The 14,401-nt window shown below is 45.1% G+C and overlaps 1 protein-coding gene across 7 annotated transcripts in view; it reads left to right on the top strand.

Moving 5' to 3' along the window:
* SEMA5B (semaphorin 5B) overlaps nucleotides 1–14,401 on the top strand; it is a 473,766-nt gene that overhangs the window by 20,548 nt on the left and 438,817 nt on the right. The window contains exon 2 of one of the 7 annotated variants that reach the window (XM_077320456.1): nucleotides 13,008–13,143. The exons of the other annotated variants lie outside the window; for them this stretch is intronic. The gene's annotated coding sequence lies outside the window, so the exon portion shown is untranslated. The remainder of the gene's footprint in view (nucleotides 1–13,007; nucleotides 13,144–14,401) is intronic. 7 annotated transcript variants of the gene reach the window in all.

Raw genomic sequence — 14,401 nt, forward strand, 5'->3', positions numbered from 1 at the left:
TACTATATTATCCAATGACCCACCAGAATGGAAAACCTTTTTATGAGTTTTTATTTTAGCTGCAGCAAAAAGAAAACGTCACAGGGGAGAGTAAGCATCCAAAACTCCTGTGCAGATAATAAAGAGTTACATAGGGTTTTATATATCTACCTCATAGGCCTGGCTCAGATTGCTGGGCAAATACAATAATGCCACTCCTTCAATGTCATCTCCAGCCCTGGAGTAGCATGGGGTCACTGGGTCAACACTCACCCCTCAAGTTTACAATTGGCAGAACATTCTCAGACCTGTGGTTTCAGCGTGTATCTGGCTCAGCTCTATCTAGAAGGCTGTGTTACAATGACCCTTAATTTTTAACCTAAACAATTTAAAAGTATCTAGAATGTACTTCCAAACTAATTCTTCAACTTATCTAAAAACCTTGCATGAAATACAGCCTTGCAGAGGCTGTTTGCTCTGGGTAGAAGGTTACACATAACAGAAGCATTTTCTTATCTTAATACAGAGAAAGAAAAAGAGATCAGATCTTGGTCTCCAATATACAGCTGAAGCCAATTTCCAGTAACTGAATGATCAATTAGAAGGTTGTAATCATTTCCTTAAGCATCACCTTATCAGTCAAAGGATAATCAAAGTTAAAAATCTGCAACTCTGACTACCAGAAACTGGACTTGAGTTGGCAATAGTATCTAAACTATGGCTTGGCTGAGGATGCCGACTCATAGGTGGGAGTGCATGTTTGAATAGGAGTTTCCTAATGTTTGAATTATAAACTGAACTTGTTACAAGAACAGGCCTCCTTGCAGTCACATATCCACTACCAAACAAAAGGGCTGGAGGTGGTTTCCGCAGTGAAAAGTCTATGTGGCTGCACAGATGACCTCACTTTTCCTATAAGCATTCTTTAATACCAGGCAGCAAACTTTTAGCATATATCTGACTCTGAAGTTGGCCTCTGAGTGCAGATCAAAAAATCCACACAGTGAGGCAAGGTACAGAAAGGAGATATGTTTCTATGCCTATTCTCATATAGAAAAAAAACTCAACTGTAAAAGAAAAGAAAAGAGGAGGCTAAACCCCCTCCAAAACAGAAGCAACCGAGCTTTAATGTGTGACTGAAGGAAAGATGATAATGTAGTGGCAGTTGCAATGGAGGAGGAGCCAAGAAGGAGAAGGCAATTGGTACGAAGATGATGGAGTGAGGGAAAAAAGGTAATGATGGGAGGAGAGGGCATTATCAGGAGCAGGAGGAAAGTACTGGAGAGAAAGCAAGGGAAAAAGAAATGGGGCTCAACAAGGGGGCTAGGCATTTCCTTTCCTGGTGAATCCTTGCAAGTCTCTCTTGTACCTTTCTATTGTGTATGTGTGGATTCAAGAGATTCGTAAAAGACCTTGAGCTTTAGACCTGGGGAGTTGCCAGCCCCGGGCTCTTAATCAATAATAGAAGAGAATGATGGACCAATGAAGAGCCAGACTTAAGCTCCAATCACGGGCCTCCATTAAAGAGAAATAGCGTGTCTTGGTGGGAATCCCAAACATGTATATAAGTTCCACAGTTTTGCTTATCTGTAGTTTGTTCAGTATTTCTGCTTCCAGTGAAGTTGTTGGTTGTTGGAGCTCAGGGTGCATGTCTTACTGAACCCACAGATTAAATACTACCTATATCCTTTTAATCTTGCCCTTCCTTCAACGAGCTTAGGGCCATATCTGGAGTTCTGCTTTCCTCCAGTTTGTCCTCACGATGTTGAGACAGAACAGTTCGCCCAGTGCTACTAAGTGACCTTCAGGGCTGTGTGAAGATTTGAAACCTGGTCTTCCAAGATTCTGTATGACACTGAAGTTCACTTCATTTGGGAAAAAGGACCTCACTGAAAAGATGGAAGTTCAGTCTTTGCTCTGCACATTTGTAATCCTGAATAGTTGAATCTCAGCATGAAAGAAACTGACTTGGCTGTCGATACAAAGCCAGGCAGTGTTAGGTCGTGAAATGTGTGGTGTGTGCTGATAGATGGTTAATGAGGAATATCTGAATTGGCTGCTGCAAGCATTGCCAAGCAGGGAAGTGAATGGAGAAGAAAGTTTCTTACAGATGTTACTTTCTTCCCCCGATCCCCACACACTTCATGTTGTTGTATACAAAGTGAGGCGGATGACAGGAACATCCTATACAAATTCCTGCACTGCTGTGTCATCTGAATTCTCTTGCCTTAAATGAAAAATGTTTTTGGCTGTTTTACTCAAGCTGCTTGCTGACATTACTTAAATCCCTCAGGAGTAATGTTTACAGATAGGGGAAAGTGGTGGAAGTTTTAGGAGCTTAAGTGATTTGCTCAAGACTGCCCATGGATCAGTGGCGGAGGATTAGGAAAAGGCTGTTTTCTGTCATCTGTGGAAAGCAATCAAGTCTTCCTGGTTTGGTGAAACACTGGAGTTCTTTTTCAGTAAGGTGAAGGTGTGTTTTGGTTGCTGTGCTTTGCTTTCTGGGAATAATAGCTGTTTGTTTTATTATGGTGATAATGATGGTTGCATTTCAGTATTTTATTGCTTTTATATTTAGACAATAATAGAATCATAGAGTCAGAAGGAATTTTCAGGATCATCTAGTCCAGTGGTTCTCAACCTTTCCAATGCTGCAACCTTTAATACAGTTCCTCATGAAAATGTTCTTTCACAGAAATTAAACTGGAACTGACCCATTGTTCATGATCTGGAACTGCTCGGAGAGCAGTATCATATTTCGCTCAAGGCTGGGGGGCAGAGAATAGGTGGGGCTGGTCCAGGTGAGGGCCCAATCTGAAGGCGCGAAGCCTTCACCAGGACAGGCCAGAGTTCTATCCAGTCACGCCTCCAGACCTGCCCCCCCCCAGCATACCCACCGCCTCACAGAAGTGGTGGGTGTGCTCGGTGGCCCTTGCGGAAGCCGCAGCCTTGCCGGCATGGAGGGGGCCAGGAATGACTTCTGTGGTGCCCACTGAGCACATCCCCATCGAAGAAAGCAGCAGAAAATGTGCCGTTAACCAACTGGGGAGCAGAGCGAGGGGCCTGACATCAGATGCCCTTGTTACATTGTCGTGTTTCCAGGAGGCCTGGCGAAACCTGTCCCACGAACACCAGAAACAGCTACCCTCAGCTCCTTTCCCCTTCTTAAGCCCTGGCAGGATGGCCTGCCGTGCAGCGCCTCCCACACCCACCTTCTCCATGCAGGAAAGGCCCTGGTGCCATGACGTCTCCTCAATGACAGGCTAACTTCCTGTCAAGCCCATCCTTCCTCCCCCCACCCCTGGCCTTCCCTGCCCTCAGCCCACCACCACCCGGCGCACAAAGAGAGCACCGCACTCCGCCCCTGGGCCTCTGAAGCCGCTGGCTTTCTGGGTGGGGGCAGCAGGGCCATCACGGGGCCGCACCACTGTAAATACTGCAGTCTGCCGCCGAGCCGCACGCCATGGACGACCGCCTGCTTCTCGCCTTGGGATGCCTGAGCCTCCAGCCCTGGGCGCAGGGCAGGGCCCCTCCTCACCGGCACCACTTCAGCAAAAGCCTTTCCTTACTCCGAGGCCTGCCTGGCTCTGGGAAAAAGACCCTTGCCAGGTAAACGCCCCTCCGCCTTGCCAGGACAGCGGCCCTCAGGTCGTCCTGGTTGGGCGCGTGCTCTGCAGTCTTCTTCCAAGGGGGAGTGGACGGCATTTGCTCAGGGCCTCTAGACAGCAGGGCTGCGCAGCTGGCTCCTGTGGGGTAGTTTCGTGCTGCGCTTTCTCTTCCAGCCACTGCCTGACATGCCAGTAGACATGGCAACTTTACTGCCAGTGGGGAGGGGTACCATATTTATCCGAAAGGAAATGTAAGCCCTCTTACATGCACAAAAAAATGTTATTGGATGTAACTTTCCTATGTGTATATGGTGACTTCTCTTTTTTTGATGGCTTTCAGATTTATTTTTTAATTTATGCCCTTTCACAATCCTCCTTTTTCACCTGGACACAAGAGGAATTGCACAGTGAGTAAAGAGTGGAATATTCAGTAGATAATTTGGTAAGATTAGCAGGTGTAGAAACAACCAGAAATCGAAAAGCAGAACTGAAATGATGGGGAAAGCCCTTATCTTGCATTGGAGACAAAACTGCTGTCCCTTTCCCTATCAGCTGGTCTCAGCTGCTGGCCCTGAATATGCTATCACCGATCTGGAGAGCAAGAGGAGACTCACGGTTGGGCCGGAGTGTGTGCTGGATGGCCGCATGAGGGGAGGCTTTTCAAAGCCCCTTCTGATGAACGGGCTTTGAATCTAGTTGTATATAAATTGTTTTTTTCTGGGGTTTCTCAGTTCATCTCTGCCTTTTGTCCTACCATGCCAATTTCGCTCGTTTCCACTGTTCCAGAAAGACGAATGCTGTATTTCAATCTTACCCCGCAAGGCTGTTGTGTAGATGGCGCCCTCCCTGGCCAAGCTGCTTGCCCTGCTGCAACCCCTGTAAAAGAGTTGTTTGACCCCAAAAGGGGTCCTGACCCCCAGGTTGAGAACCACTGATCTAGTCTAACTCCCTGTACAATGCAGGAACTCACAACTACTTGCCCACCCACAGTGACCCCAATGATCCCCACCATCAAAAATCTCCAGAATCCTGGCTGGCCTGGAGGGAATTCACCTGCCACCCCACAGTGATGATCAGCAATTCCCTGGGTATGCAAGGAAGGGTCCCCAGAGACAAACACTGGCACATCCCTTCCTGCCCAGCCACTCACAATCTGCTTAAGTTAATAAAATCAGCATTTCTGTCAGCTATCTAGCCTCTGCTTAAAAACTTCCAAAGGAGGAGAACCTACCACCTCCCAACGAAGCTTGTTCCACTGAGGAACCACTCAAACTGTCAGGAACGTCTTCCAGATGTTTAGCAAAAAATTCTTTTGAATTAATTTCAACCCCTTTGCTCTGGTCTGACCCTCTGGGGCACCAGAAAACAACTTTTCTCCATCTTATATATGACGGCCCTTAAAGTGTGTGAATGATATTGTAAATGAAAACAGTCACCTTGAGCATTACATTACCAACCTGTCCTTTTTAATGTTTATGCAATCTTTATATAGGTCTAAGGCGTTTGATTGAACTTTGTTCTTTAAAACGTACTGTCTCTTCTTCATTGCCTTTAACTGAATTTAACACTGATTACACATTTTCCGGTGAAATAAATTTAATGACCATCTGTAAAGACGGGTTTTTTAAAAATTCATTATTTAGCTTTTGCTGCATATGCTTCCACACAGCTGGAGTTCCAACTTTGGTTGTTGATAACTGTGCTTTGCTTGGCTGTGCTCTGTGTGACTGAGAGAGCCTTTGTGGTTGATTTCTTTTTCTGAAACCCTTCATACTGCTGAGACTCCATTTCTTCTAATGTCTTGAAATATATCTTTAAAACTTAAAGACTTCAACCAGTTTAATAGTCATTCACTGTCCCCCAAAGAAGTAACTTCAGTTCTAGTTGGTGGATAGTGTCAGGGAGCTCCTGCAGATGCATCTCAAAATCCTTTCCAGAGATTCTGGGTGTGCTGAGGGAGACTGCAACAGCTGAAGTATCTAACAGCTGAACCATGGAGGACTTCTCACAGAGCCGAATATGTAGGCACCCCTGCACTTGGTCCTGATCGATGCTGATGACCAGGCACAGGATTAACACGGTGCTGCATTGATTGGGATCAAGGTTCACCCTATTGTTAAGTTCACTGCTTAAGTGGTTCAAAAAGTCCATTACAACCACATTTAATTTCAGAAGGAGAAAGGTTTAAACTATGAGAGAATTAGTCTGAAGTAAATTGAAAGAGAGCACAAAGAGTCAGATCCTTTTGGGGTTCTAGGAAATTATTTAAATCCATTCCAATGGAAGGTCAGGTAAAATGTGTGCTGCAGATGAGGTAGAATACTACCAAATCTCAGATGCTGGCAAAATGGTTAATGTATAAGGGCAAGGAAGCCAGATGGCATCTTTTTAAAGAGAGGAAGTCTTGTCCAAACAAGAGGAATAAGAATGAGCACATGCTCTGGAAAAACTAGTCTGATGATAAACAGGTGAAAATGGAAGTGTATTTCTAAAAACTATAAGTCAAATAATAATATATATTTTTAAAAAACATCAAAATTAGGAAACCATTGAGGACAAATTGGTGAAAAATTTTCCAAATGTAGACACAGAGATTGCAGAGAAACCAAGTAAATTCTTTCTGTTGGTATGGAGTAGTTATGGCAGAGCTGTTGTTTGCCCTCTGAGGGGGCGAGGACATTCTCTGGGTGATTTCCACTGTTCCATCAGGGAGGAAGGACTTATTCTTCTTCTTCCTGTTTGTGCTCGGTGGGAGTCACCCAAGCTCAGTTGGTTTCCTGCCTCAGCATAGGGAGACAGCTGTCTGTCTCATTGAATAGGAGCAGATGGGGGTATCTACCTTTGGAACCCTTGGAAGTGGACCCCGTGGTCCAATCATTGTGAAATTTGGAGGGGGAAAGCTTCCCGGAGTTACCCTGAATGTTTGGAGGCTGTAACTGAAATTTCCACCCCCTTGCCCCAGGATAAGTGGAAATGCCGGGATTCCAATTGAAGTCACTGGCGCCATTGACTTTAATGGGCACTGAAGCTGAATTGGGCTGGATTGAGCACCTGGTGCACAAGCCTAGTTAACAGTGTATGAGTTAAATTATAGAAGCTGTTGGAGTTCTTGGACTGAGCTTGGGTGACTCCCACTGAGCACAATCAAGAAGAATTTGAATAAGTCCTGCCTCCCCGTTGGAACGGTGGAAATCACCCAGAGCAGTGGTCCCCAAACCCCGGTCCGGAGACTGGTACCGATCCATGGATCCGTTGGTACCGGGCCGTGGCTCCTACTCGTCCTCCTCCCCAGCTGCTACCTCTGGGGTAGCCCTGCTATTCTGCCAACGGCTCACCTTTGGTGCTCTCCAGTGGCCGCCATGGCTGGGGCTCTCCCTCGGCATTGCACTGTGCAGCTGCTACTGGCAACACCCCCTAGCAGGCAACGGGAAGTCAGGGGCGCTGGCAAGAAAGCAAGTGGAGCAGGGGCTCAGGTGGCGGTGGCAATGTCCCTCAGTCAAAGACTACCCCCCCCCCAGGCCTCAGTCAAATTGTCAAGTGTTGACCGGTCCCCAGTGATAAAAAGGTTGGGGACCACTGGCCCTCTTTTTCCCCTCAGAGGAGAAGAACTGTTCACGGTCATCATTTTCAGGAAGGATGTGGAGAGAATGTGAGTCAAAGGAGATGAAACTGAGGTTGATTTGTTTATTTAAAATATTTATATACCTGTCATCTCAGGTGTCCCAGGACTCAAAGTTCTAAGGCTGACAGAGAAATCCAAAACTGGTAATTTACTGGATCCTGGCAATATACACCCGAAGTGCTCATAAGGAACTTGAATATTTGTTAATCTAGCAAAAAATGCACTTCGTTGCTTAAATAATATTTAAATCAACCTCCTTTCCAGAGGATTGGAAGGTAGCATATATAACATAGATTTTTAAAGAAAGGGATCCTGAGGAGTTCCAAGAAATTTTGAGCAAATTAGCCTTCTAGTAAATTGGCAGGAAAGATTTTTAAAGGATGTTTCCATACAGACGTTTGCTCCACCTTAATGATTTCATAAGCATCCATGTAATATCATCCTGTATTCACATGACTTCTGTTTCCCTCTGCTTTCTTGTGATCTTTTCCCAACTTTTAGTATGTTTGTTTTGGAATGATTGCAATGAGAGTGCCGTTGTAATCATGTGGATGTGAAGGTGGTGCATTTTTTGCAGGTCTTGCTGACCTTGGAACGGTTTTCCTTGCCTTAGCCCCTATAGCTGCCAATTTCCTCACCAGGCAGTGGGAACCAGTAGATCACTTTAGAGTTCTAATGATCTATTGCCATGACAGACTACATCCAGTTTTCTTTTTTAAACTAATTATCTAGCTTTTTACACTACATAGTCACAAAGGGAAATGTTTATCCTGCCCTTATAACTCCCCCCCCCCCCCCCCAGCAACAAAAAGGCCTAGAGATTTATTTTGAAAAAATGCGTGCGGGGAACTAGTCAACAGTGGTTGCGGATTGTCATTAAACTTTAGTGATTAGTAATTCTGGATTAAAAATTGCTTTCCAAAGGGTGGCTGGGGAATGGATGGACGGACTTTGGCCAGGAAAGTGGGGGGAAACTGTTGTATATATGGATGTTCCTTGCCATTGCAGAAGCTTAGGCATTAGCAGTAGCAGGGAGCGAGAAAATTGCCTCTGCTTGGAAACATTCAAAGATAAAATCCTTAAGCACTTAGAGGAACAAGTCCTACTGAGTATGAATCAGTAAGGCTTATGTAAGGGGAAATCCTGTCTGACCAACCTTTAGAATCCTCTGAGAGGGTTAACAGACATGTGGATAAGGGTAATCTCATAGGCATGATGTGCTTGGACTTCTGAACAGCTTTTGCCAAAGTCTTTTACCAGAGTCTCATGAGTAAATGGGTTTTCTTGTTGATTAGTAACTGATTAAATGATGAGGAGCAGAAAGGAGAGGTAAATTAACAGTACTTGCAGTAGATGCAAGCATGTAGTGGGCTTCTGCAGGAATTGGTATTAGGACCAGTGTATTTAATTTATTCATACATGATCATGAATGAAAACGTAATTCATGAATAATCACAAGTCAGGGGTGAACTGGGAGGTGGTCTTGTTTGCAAATGACGCTAAATTATTCAGGACACAGAAACACAAATTGGCTTCTGAGGAGCTCCAAAAGACCCGCTCCAAACTGAGCAGGAAAGTGGCAGTGTGGCAAATGAGGGTTTAAAGGAAGTAAATTTGAACATTACAGAAAAACTTCTTAATTTTAAATAGATGCCAAAGGTCTGAACTGGGTGGATGCTGACAAGAAAAATTCTTGGAGTTATGGCGGGTACCTTGATGAAAATGTCAACTGAAGATGAAACTGCCTGAGTTGTAATATCTTTGCATAGATATGTGGTGCAGCTGCACTTGAAATGACATATATGGTTCTGATCGCCCCATGTCAATAAGGGCATTATAGAGCTGACAAAGATGTAGAAAAGGATGACCTAAATCAGTGGTCCCCAACCTTTTTATCTCCAGGGACCGGTCAACGTTTGACAGTTTTACTGAGGCTCGGGGGGGGGGGGGTAGTCTTTTGCCAAGGGACGTCGCTGTCGCTGCCTGAGCCCCTGCTCTGCTGACTTTCCTGCTGGTGCCCCTGACTTCCTGCCGCCCGCAGCAGAGTGACAGGGCAGCCCCTGAGGCAGCAGCCAAGGAGGAGGATGAGGAGGAGCTGCGGCCTGGTACCAACTGATCTACGGACCGGTACCAGGCTCCAGACCGGGAGTTGGGAACGGTGACCTAAATGATCAAAATATTGGAACTCCTTCCCTGTGAGAAAACACTGAATACTTTGAGGCATTTTAGTGTAGAACATGACAAAATGAGAAAGTTTCATGAACTTATACACAATGTAGGGAGAAACTGCTCTTACATTCTTACTTAAAAAATTAAGTTCACTGTGTACTGTAGGGCTGATTCCACATGGGAAGAAAAGGCCGCGGCAGTGCCCATATGGCTACAGCTGCACAACATTGCCGCCGTCCCGGCCCAGGCCTGGCACGGATCAGGCCCTTGGGAAAGGAATGTAGAAGTATCTGTGTTCCCTATTTCCTTGCGGGGGACAATGGGGCCTGTCCAGCCACAGGCCTGTGTGGACATGATAGAGCTAGGCCTTCCAAGCCTGGTTCCTCCCTCTCCTATGGAGGTCCAGAGCGGACAGAAAATGCCACACTCAGCTCCGCGGTGCTTTATGGTGTTGCAGGGCCGAATGGGACATTTTTTTTTGTAGGAAGGTGGGATTGTGTTGTCACACAATCCCCCTTTCCTGCAAGCCCCCTGGTCCCCCCCCGGCAGAATCTTTCTGCCCTGTCCCCATTTGGATGCATAAATTTGGGGCAGACCAGGTCCATTACGCTAAAAGTTCCCGCATGGGGTAACAAAAAGCGGTGGAGCATGGAGCTCTGCCGCAGTGCACTAGCAGCAGCCTCGAGTGGCACTGCTCGTGCTGAACTGGCCTAGCAGATGCATCCGCACAAGCACAGGGAATGTGTTTTTGGGCAACCAAATGTTCCACCATCTCCCCGCATCCCTTTTGCTAACTCCTACTTGTGAGTAACTCTAGAAAATCCAGTTCTTGACATGCAAACTTTTTGTGGGGAAACCATACCTTTGGCTTATTTATTTATTCAGTACATTTTAATCCCACCCCATCTCAGAGCATTCATCTTCATTTTGGTTTTGCAGAAGCCCTTTGAGGTAGGTTAGGCTGAGAGAGAGGCTGGTCCATGTTTACTCAGCAAGCTTGGTGGCACAGTAGGGATCTGGACCTGTGTCTCAACTTGTTAACCTGTGTCTCAACTTTTTTCTTGGATGCTTTAGGATGCTTTAGGATGCTTAGGGCTGATCCTGCGTTGAGCAGGGGGTTGATGGCCTGTATGGCCCCTTCCAACTCTATGATTCTATGATTCTAACCACTATGCCATACTGGTTCTCATGTGCAGTGAATGTAGCCTGCAAGGATGGTGCTGGTCATCTCTGCGAGATGGACCTCACTTTCTCTTACGAACAGGATGCAAACCACCGCACTCACTGACCATCCTATCGGTCAGAGTTCTGTGATTAGGACCGCACGAACAGCTGTTGGTCTTTTTCTTTAACACTCTTGCAAGTGAAGTATTAGTGTCACCAGAAATGAATGACTTTGCTTACTCTTGTGCATTTTAACAGTTCAGTAGAAATCAAGAGGCAAAGTTTTGTCCTGGCTTAAATTAGCCTGGTGGGGTTGTTAATAATGATGTATGTTATATACGGGTAGAGAGGATCGGGGTCACACCCACTATCCTCATCCCTGATGTCTCCCACATCATGGTGCTTTTTTGTAACTTTCTTGAATGATGTGTGCCCATGCGTGTGCTTTGTGTCAGAAAGTTGGCTGATTGCACAGGGTCAGCACAATCCGTCTCCTCTCTGACTAAATGTAGTCTATATAGCATTTCGTGCCTGCGTAGTGCAAGTGTTCTTTATTAATTGCTGCATATTAAACCCCAGATAAAAGTGTAGGTATGGGATGGGGGAGTGTCTGCTGGTGAGAGGGCAGGCAGATTTTTCAAGCCAAGTCCTCCTTCCTCCATTTAGGCTTTTGGCTTAGGGTACAGTGAGTTGCAGTCGCAATCCACCTACTGTGTTTTTCATGGCAGCTCTCCCAGCGCATGCAGTGGCCTTGTCCTGGCAGTTGGTTTCCCCCATGTAACCACAGTATAAATTAAACCTTTTAACAACTTTTGCAAGTTTATTGGAGACGGCTGCACGAAAAGTATTCCATTAGGACAGTGGCCTCTCTAGGCATTGCTCTGGATGTTTTCATAAGAGATTCTGGGTCATGGTCAAGAGTAGCAGAGCGTGCTGTACCTTTGCAGAACTGGCGATTACCACTTTGTGACAGGGTGGAATTGATTTTGCAGTTAGGTAAAGACTGATTCCAACATAGCTTTATTGAGCTCATTGGCATCTTTTAGTAGCAATGTTAAAAAGGTTAAATGAGTGCCACAGGTGGACATGGCTAGCAAATGGGGGGCAGATTGGAGTAACAAATGTCACGGTGACTCTTTGTGCAAAGAACGTTATGGGAGCAAGAGCTTTAATACCTCAGAAGTTTTAATCACTGAACTGGGCTGCTGTGTGGAGGATATTATGAAGGTGGCAGACTGAACTGTGTTGATAGTGTCTTTACTGAATGTGGCTCATATATATATTGGGGTTTTGGCTTGTGCCCTCGGGATCAGGTTAAAATACGTTACCCCTGGAATGAAAGAGTCCGGGTAAGTGTCTTTTGAACTGGAGATGATCTCAAAATACATTAATAGTGCTCTGCTTGTAGGGAAAAAAAGGCATTTATTTTCATGAAATTGTTTTGATAGTTTTCCGTGCTGCATGCAGTTTGTCATTTGCATGATGTGAGCTGGGCTCCTAAACTTTTAGGCAGTGTTATCTTAATGCAGACCAGGGGTTGAGCTGTGTGACTTTTAAAACCTCTTGCAACTTTACTTATGTGTGATTATTTCACATTATTCCCAGGGATAAAATTTCTTAGTTGCTGTCAACAGGGGAGTCGAAAGGACCCAGCTTGGTATTGTAATGGTACCCTCTGACATCCATTTCAGCTATTGAACACTGAAGGATGTCTTCAGTCTCAAGATGAATTGCCTTACGTCATCTTAGTTGCTAAGCTTCTGGCATTATTGAAACCACAGACAAAACTGGCAAATCAGTCTCTGTGTCTCTGTGCTCTACTTTCCATAATGGCTTTGGATCTAATGATGAGAAGAACCTGTTGCCGGTTATGGACACCAGATGCACTCTCTATGCAGGCTCAGGGAGAGGCTGTTGTGGCTGACATACTGCACACTGGGGCTCCAGGGCCCTGAAGAAGCACCGGTGGCTGCAGTGTGGGCATGTACAGAATTGTGACCACCGCCGCTATATGTTATATGTTATATGTAACTTTTAATTGGGGTTTTTATGGGGATTTTATTGTGTTTTAACTATTTATGTTGTAAACCGCCCTGAGACCTATTGGGAGAAGGGCGGTCTAAAAATTAAATAATAATAATAAATAATAATACAAGGAGGGTAGGGTGAGGTAGGCTAGCTTGGGGCTTGCCACAAGGGATGCAGAAATGCAAGAGCACTGAGACCCCTGTTGTGCACATCGTTGCACAACCTTACAAGTATGGCTAAAAGGGTGATAGGGTTAGAGTAAGGGGGATAAGAATACAAGGAGGAGTGTGGGAAAGCTTGTCTTGGTGAACATTGTAACTATCAGAAGTTGCCTATGGGAACACTGTAACTGGTAAAAGTGAAATGATAATGAGGGGGCTTAGCATCCTAAGAGGCTATCTTTGTGGATCCCATCTTTGTGGATCCTGTATTTGTAGATCCCTTTTATGCGGATCCCGTTTACAAGTGTCTTGGCCTGGAACAGAAATCCTTGCCCAGCCTGTTGAGATTGGTGGCCTTGGTACTTCTCGTATCTGGCAAGGGCCCATCCACAACCAGACTTTAAAAATGGAGGTAGGATAATTTTCAGTCCTTTTTTTCTAAAAATGGAGTTCTGACTTGCACGTGTATTTTGAAAACTGGAAATCAGCTGCTGACTTCTGTAGATGTTGGCCACAGTTCTCAGCCTGCGTGCTATTGGAACGGACACGTGTGTGCTCTTCAGTGCATTAAGCCCCTTTTTCCTTGCTGCAACATTATTCAGACCCAAGAGATTATAAACATGTTGCCAAGCCTTCCCTTTTCTGTAGTTTTGTGTTACCATGATACCCAGTCTTTCTTGCTTTTGAAGTTGGTTGCCATAATGATGTCTTTCATTCACTGCCCTGCATGTGCTTACTGCAAAAGTCTAGCTAGAAATACTCGGTTAACTTTGCTGGGTTTGTGTTTACTTTGATGTGGACAGTCCAACACTGTTGTCACCATAAAACAGCAAAAAAGGTATGCCCCAACATTTAAGAATTATGTGTGCTATGTCTACCATCCTGGTGATGTACCATCTAAAATTACTTGCAAAAACTTGAAGGTTATAAATAATTTTCCATTTTTATAGTGTTGGAATAAGGTCACAGTCTGTTACAAGACTTGAAACTGCTGAGAAATGCAGATTATAATGTGGGAACCAATATAGAAAAAAGACCATTAGATACTCACCTTGAAGGGTCCTTCTCTGAGGAAAGGAGGGCATTCCCACCATTCCATTAAGAGAGGCAGGAACTAATTTACATTTTCCTGTTTCTGGCCTTGGGGGAGTCACCCTCCCTGGTTTGGCAACTCTAGCAGAAGTCTATTGTGTACAGTTCGCTAGACAAGAAGAAAAAGGAGGAAAAAAAACAGAAGAGTGCGGGGCTAATAAAAGAAGACAATCTTGTGTGATGTTTTCCTAGCATTGGCTTTGGAAAGAACAAGGGGCTGCATTGACAGCCACAAGGAAAAGAATCTTTGTTCTCAATCGCTTGAATGGAATTTCGCTTAGTAGTTCGAATGGAGGCTTGGTAAGGGCAGACTGTACTCTCTGGATTTTCTACATAGGGAATCTGTGAGCCTGAAGTGGATTTGTTAAGGATACTTTCCTCAGTGGAAAAGGACCCTTCATGGTGAGTATCCAATGGGCCTTTCTCCCTCTGAGACAGAGGCCATCTTAATTGGGGCCTCCCAGGGCAGTGCCCTCAGTTATTGAGTGGGATAAACTCAAAATGTTTTATAGCATTTGTCTACCAAAGGTGACACCTGCTGGGCTGAGAGTGTTAATCTTGTAATGCAGTGGTCCCCA

This window comes from Paroedura picta, chromosome 2, assembly GCF_049243985.1.
Source record: "Paroedura picta isolate Pp20150507F chromosome 2, Ppicta_v3.0, whole genome shotgun sequence".
Taxonomy (NCBI): Eukaryota; Metazoa; Chordata; class Lepidosauria; order Squamata; family Gekkonidae; genus Paroedura; species Paroedura picta.